Here is a 6520-nt window from a genome sequence, read left to right on the forward strand (position 1 = left end):
CTCCCGGGTTTGGGTGGTTCTCCTGCCTCAGCCTCCCGAGTGGCTGGGATTACAGGCAGGAGCCACCATGCCCGGCTTTTTTTTTTTTTTTTTGGTAGAGACGGGGTTTCTGCATGTTGCTCAGGCTGGCCTGTAACTCCCGACCTCGAGTGATCCGCCCGTTTTGTCCTCTTGGGGTGCTGGGATTGTAGGTGTGAGCCACTGTGCCTGGGTCAGTTTATTAATCAGAAGGGAATAGATCGGTCTGGCTTGTTGGCTCACGCTTGTAGTCCCAGGACTTTGGACGGCCGAGTGCAGATGATTGCTTGAGCCTGTGATTACCACACTGTCCTGGGCAACATGGTGAAATCTTGTCCCTTTTCTTTTTCTTTTTGAGTGGAGTTTTGCTCTTGTTGCCCAGGCTGGAGTGCAGTGGTGCGGTCTTGGCTCGCCGTGGCCTCCGCCTCCCGGGTTTTGGTGGTTCTCCTGCCTCAGCCTCCCGAGTGACTGGGATTGCAGGCGTGAGCCACCATGCCTGGCTTTTTTTTTTTTTTGGTAGAGACGGGGTTTCTGCATGTTGGTCAGCCTGGCCTGGAGCTCCCCACCTCGGGTGGTCTGCCTACCTTGTCCTCCCGGGATGCTGGGGTTGCAGGTGTGAGCCACTGCGCCTGGCCCAATTTCTTAAGCAGAAAGCAATACATAGGCCTGGCGTGGCTCTGGACTGCGGACGGCCGAGCATAGCCTATCACTTGAGCCTAGGAGTTCCAGACTGTCCTGGGCAACATGGTGAAACCGGTCTCTCTTTTTATTTTATTTACTTATTTTATTTGAGGCGGAATTTCACTCTTGTTGCTCAGGGTGGAGTGCAGTGGCGGGGTCTCGACTCGCCGTGGCCTCCGCCTCCCTGATTTGGGTGGTTCTTCTGCCTCAGCCTCCCGAGTGGCTGGGATTACAGGCAGGAGTCACCCTGCCCGGCTTTTTTTTTCTTTTTTTCTTTTGGTAGATACAGGGTTTCTCCATGTTGGTCGGGCTGGCCAGGAGCTCCCGTCTTCAGGTGATACGCCTGCTTGTGCCTCCCGGGGTGCTGGGATTGCAGGTGTGAGCCACTGCAGCCCTGCTCAATTTATTGATCAGAAAGGAATAAATCGGCCTGGCGTGGTGGCTCACACTTGTAGTCCCAGGATTTTGGACGGCGAAGTGCAGATGATCGCTTGAGCCTATGATTCCCAGACTGGCCTGGGCAACATGGTGAAACCTGGTCCCTTTTTTTTTTTTCTTTTTGAGTGGAGTTTTGCTGTTGTTGCGCAGGTTGGTGTGCAGTGGTGCGGTCTCTGCTCGCAGTGGCCTCCGCCTCACGGGTTTGGGTGGTTCTTCTGCCTTAGCCTCCCGAGTGGCTGGGATTACAGGCAGGTGCCACCATGCTCGCTTTTTTTTTTTTTTTTTTGGTACAGACGGGGTTTCTGCATGTTGGTCAGGCTGGCCTGTAGGTCCAGACCTCGGGTGATCCGCCCTCCTTGGCCTCCGGGTTGCTGGGATTGCAGGTGTGACCCACTGCACCCGGCCCAATTTATTAAGCAGAAAGGAATAGATCGGCCTGGCGTGGCTCTGGACTTCAGACAGCAGAGCGTGGCCGATGGCTTGAGCCTAGGAGTTCCAGACCGGCCTGGGCAACATGGTGAAACCGGTCTGTCTTTTAATTTTATTTATTTATTTTATTTGAGGCGGAATTTTCCTCTTGTTGCCCAGGCTGGAGTGCAGTGGCGCGGTCTCGGCTAGCTGTGGCCTCCGCCTCCCTGGTTTGCGTGGTTCTGCTGCCTCAGCCTCCCGAGTGACTGGGATTGCAGGCGTGAGCCACCATGCCCGGCTTTTTTTTTTTTTTTTTTTTTGATACAGACGGGTTTTCTCTATGTTGGTGAGGCTGGTCTCAATCTCCGGACCTCGGGTGATCCACCTGCCTCAGCCTCCCGGTTTGCTGGGTTTGCAGGTGTGAGCCACTGTGCCCCGCCCAATTTATTAACCAGAAGGGAATAGATCGGCCTGGCATGGTGGCTCACGTTTGTAGTCCCAGTACATTGGATGGGCGATTGCAGATGATCGCTTGAGCCTATGAGTTGCAGACTGGCCTGGGCAACATGGTTAAACCTGGTCCCTTTTGTTTGTTGGTTATTGAGTGGAATTTTGCTCTTGTTGCCCAGGGTGGAGTGCAGTGGCACGGTCTCGGCTCACCGTGGCCTCCGCCTCCCGGGTTTGGGTGGTTCTCCTGCCTCAGCCTTCCTAGTGGCTGGGATTACAGGCAGGAGCCACCATGCCCGGTTTTTTTTTTTTTTTTTTTTTTTGGTAGACACGGGGTTTCTGCATGTTGGTCAGGCTTTCCTGGAGCTCCCAACCTCACGTGATCCGCCTGCCTTGTCCTCCTGGGGTGCTGGGATTGCAGGTGTGAGCCACGGCGCCTGGCTCAATTTATTATTCAGAAGGGAATAGATCAGTCTGGCGTGGTGGCTTACGCTTGTAGTCCCAGGACGTTGGACGGCCGAGTGCAGACGATCGCTTGAGCCTTTGAGTTCCAGACTGTGCTGGGCAACATGGTGAAACCTGGTCCCTTTTGTTTGTTTGTTTTTGAGTGGAATTTTGGCTCTTGTTGCCCAGGGTGGAGTGCAGTGGCGTGGTCTCGGTTTGCTGCGGCCTCCGCCTCCCAGGTTTGGGTGGTTCTCCTGCCTCAGCCTCCCGAGTGGCTGCGATTATAGGCAGGAGCCACCATGCTTGGCTTTTTTTTTTTTTTGGTAGAGACGGGGTTTCTGCATGTTGGTCTGGCTGGCCTGTAACTCCCGACCTCAAGTGATCCACCCGCCTTGTCCTCTTGGGGTGCTGGGATTGCAGGTGTGAGCCACTGTGCCTGGCTCAATTTATTAATCAGAAGGGAATAGATCGGTCTGGCTTGTTGGCTCACGCTTGTAGTCCCAGGACTTTGGACGGCCGAGTGCAGATGATTGCTTGAGCCTGTGAGTACCACACTGTCCTGGGCAACATGGTGAAACCTTGCGCCTTTTCTTTTTCTGTTTGAGTGGAGTTTTGCTCTTGTTCCCCAGGGTGGAGTGCAATGGCACTGTCTCCCCTCGCTGTGGCCTACGCTTCCCGGGTTTGGGTGGTTCTCCTGCCTCAGCCTCCCGAGTGGCTGGGATTATAGGCAGGCGCCACCATCCCCGGCTTTTTTTTTTTTTTTTTGGTGGAGACGGGGATTCTGCATGTTGGTCAGGCTGACCTGGTGCTCGCGACCTCGGGTGATCTGCCTGCCTTGGCCTCCCGGGGTGCTGGGAATGCAAGGGTGAGGCACTGTGCCCAGCTCAATTAATTAAGCAGAAAGTAGTAGATCGGCCTGGCGTGGCTCTGGTCTTCGGACGGCCGAGCGCGGCCGATCGCTTGAGCCTAGGAGTTCCAGATCAGCCTGGGCAACATGGTGAAACCGGTCTGTCTTTTTATTTTATTTATTTATTTTATTGGAGGCGGAATGGCCCTCCTGTTGCCCAGGCTGGAGTGCAGTGGTGCGGTCTCGGCTCGCCGTGGCCTCTGCCTCCTGGGTTTGGGTGGTTCTCCTGCCTCAGCCTCCCGAGTGACTGGGATTGCAGGCGTGAGCCACCATGCCTGGCTTTTTTTTTTTTGGTAGAGATGGGGTTTCTGCATGTTGGTCAGCCTGGCCTGGAGCTCCCCACCTCGGGTGGTCTGCCCGCCTTGTCCTCCCGGGGTGCTGGGGTTGCAGGTGTGAGCCACTGCGCCCGGCCCCATTTCTTAAGCAGAAAGCAATAGATAGGCCTTGCGTGGCTCTGGACTGCGGCCGGCCGAGCATAGCCTATCACTTGAGCCTAGGAGTTCCAGACCGGCCTGGGCAACATGGTGAAACCGGTCTCTCTTTTTATTTTATTTACTTATTTTATTTGAGGCGGAATTTCGCTCTTGTTGCTCAGGGTGGAGTGCAGTGGCGGGGTCTCGCCTCGCCGTGGACTTCGCCTCCCTGATTTGGGTGGTTCTTCTGCCTCAGCCTCCCGAGTGGCTGGGATTACAGGCAGGAGTCACCATGCCTGGCTTTTTTTTTCTTTTTTCTTTTTGGTAGATACAGGGTTTCTCCATGTTGGTCGGGCTGGCCAGGAGCTCCCGTCCTCAGGTGATACGCCTGCTTGTGCCTCCCGGGGTGCTGGGATTGCAGGTGTGAGCCACTGCAGCCCGGCCCAATTTATTAACCAGAGAGAATAGATCAGCCTGGCGTGGTGGCTCACGCTTGTAGTCCCAGGACTTTGGACGGCCAAGTGAAGATGATCGCTGGAGCCTATGATTCCCAGACTGGCCTGGGCAACATGGTGAAACCTGGTCCCTTTTTTTTTTTCTTTTTGAGTGGAGTTTTGCTGTTGTTGCCCAGGTTGGTGTGCAGTGGTGCGGTCTCCGCTCGCAGTGGCCTCCGCCTCACGGGTTTGGGTGGTTCTCCTGCCTCAGCCTCCCGAGTGGCTGGGATTACAGACAGGTGCCACCATGCTCGCCATTTTTTTTTTTTTTTTTGGTAGAGACGGGGTTTCTGCATGTTGGTTAGGCTGGCCTGTAGGTCCAGACCTCGGGTGATCTGCCCTCCTTGGCCTCCGGGGTGCTGGGATTGCAGGTGTGACCCACTGCACCCGGCCCAGTTTATTAAGCAGAAAGGAATAGATCGGCCTGGCGTGGCTCTGGACTTCAGACAGCCGAGCGTGGCCGATGGCTTGAGCCTAGGAGTCCCAGACCGGCCTGGGCAACATGGTGAAAACGGTCTGTCTTTTTATTTTATTTATTTATTTTATTTGAGGCGGAATGGCCCTCCTGTTGCCCAGGCTGGAGTGCAGTGGCGCGGTCTCGGCTAGCTATGCCCTCCGCCTCCCTGGTTTGGGTGGTTCTCCTGCCTCAGCCTCCCAAGTGACTGGGATTGCAGGCGTGAGCCACCATGCCCGGCTTTTTTTTTTTTTTTTTTTTTTTTTCTTTAATACAGACGGGTTTTCTCCATGTTGGTGAGGCTGGTCTCACTCTCCGGACCTTGGGTGATCCACCCGCCTCGGCCTCCCGGGGTGCTAGGATTGCAGGTGTGAGCCACCGCGCCCAGCCCAGTTTATTAACCAGAAGGGAATAGATCGGCCTGGCGTGGTGGCTCACGCTTGTAGTCCCAGGACTTTGGATGGCCGAGTGCAGATGATCGCTTGAGCCTATGAGTTGCAGACTGGCCTGGGCAACATGGTTAAACCTGGTCCCTTTTGTTTGTTTGTTATTGAGTGGAGTTTTGCTCTTGTTGCCCAGGGTGGTGTGCAGTGGCACGGTCTCGGCTCACAGTGGCCTCCGCCTCCCGGGTTTGGGTGGTTCTCCTGCCTCAGCCTCCCTAGTGGCTGGGATTACAGGCAGGAGCCACCATGCCCGGCTTTTTTTTTTTTTTTTTTTTTTTGTAGAAACGGGGTTTCTACATGTTGGTCGGCTTTCCTGGAGCTCCCAACCTCACGTGATCCGCCTGCCTTGTCCTCCTGTGGTGCTGGGATTGCAGGTGTGAGCCATGGTGCCTGGCTCAATTTCTTATTCAGAAGGGAATAGATCGGTCTGGCGTGGTGGCTTACCCTTGTAGTCCCAGAACTTTGGACGGCCGAGTGCAGATGATCACTTGAGCCTTTGTGTTCCAGACTGTCCTGGGCAACATGGTGAAACCCTTTTTTTTGTTTGTTTTTGAGTGGAATTTTGCTCTTGTTGCCCAGGGTGGAGTGCAGTGGCATGGTCTCGGTTCGCCGTGGCCTCTGCCTCCCAGGTTTGGGTGGTTCTCCTGTCTCAGCCTCCCGAGTGGCTGCGATTATAGGCAGGAGCCACCATGCCCGGCTTTTTTTTTTTTTTTTTTTTTTTTTGGTAGAGACGGGGATTCTGCATGTTGGTAAGGCTGACCTGGTGCTTGCGACCTCGGGTGATCTGTTCTCCTTGGCCTTAATAAAGTAGTTTAGAGTCGCTGGTGTTTATATCTGCTTTAGTTCAGAATGAGGAGGCTAGAATTGGTTTGCAAGCAAGTTGAATACTGGCCTTTATTACACAGGAGGCCACCTAAGTACTGTAGCAAGGAGGGCTTTACTTTATGGTACTACTCTTTGGCACAAACATACAAATGTAGTGTTGTTCTGGTTCTCCTAGATTGGTTTGTTGAGTGTGTTTTGTAAGGAGCCTTATTTTGCCCGGTGGTCAATGCCTTGCACATGATGCAAGATCTTGAATTCCAAAGTGATTGAATTCTGTAAGTAATAGGGACCTGTTGTAGATTCTTTGTTAAAAGTTATTTTTCAATTGTGATACAATATACACAATATGCCTTCTTAACCATTTTAAGTGTACACTTCAGTGGTATTAAGTACATTTACATTATTGTACAAACATCATCTGGAGAACTCTTTTTCACCTTATGAAACTGAAACTCTGCACAGTAAATGATAACTTCACAGACTCGGGCGGTGGCTCATGCCAGTAATCCCAGCATTTTGGGAGGCTGAAGTGGGAGGATTGCTGGAAC

This window comes from Pongo pygmaeus, chromosome 16, assembly GCF_028885625.2.
Source record: "Pongo pygmaeus isolate AG05252 chromosome 16, NHGRI_mPonPyg2-v2.0_pri, whole genome shotgun sequence".
Classification (NCBI taxonomy): domain Eukaryota; kingdom Metazoa; phylum Chordata; class Mammalia; order Primates; family Hominidae; genus Pongo; species Pongo pygmaeus.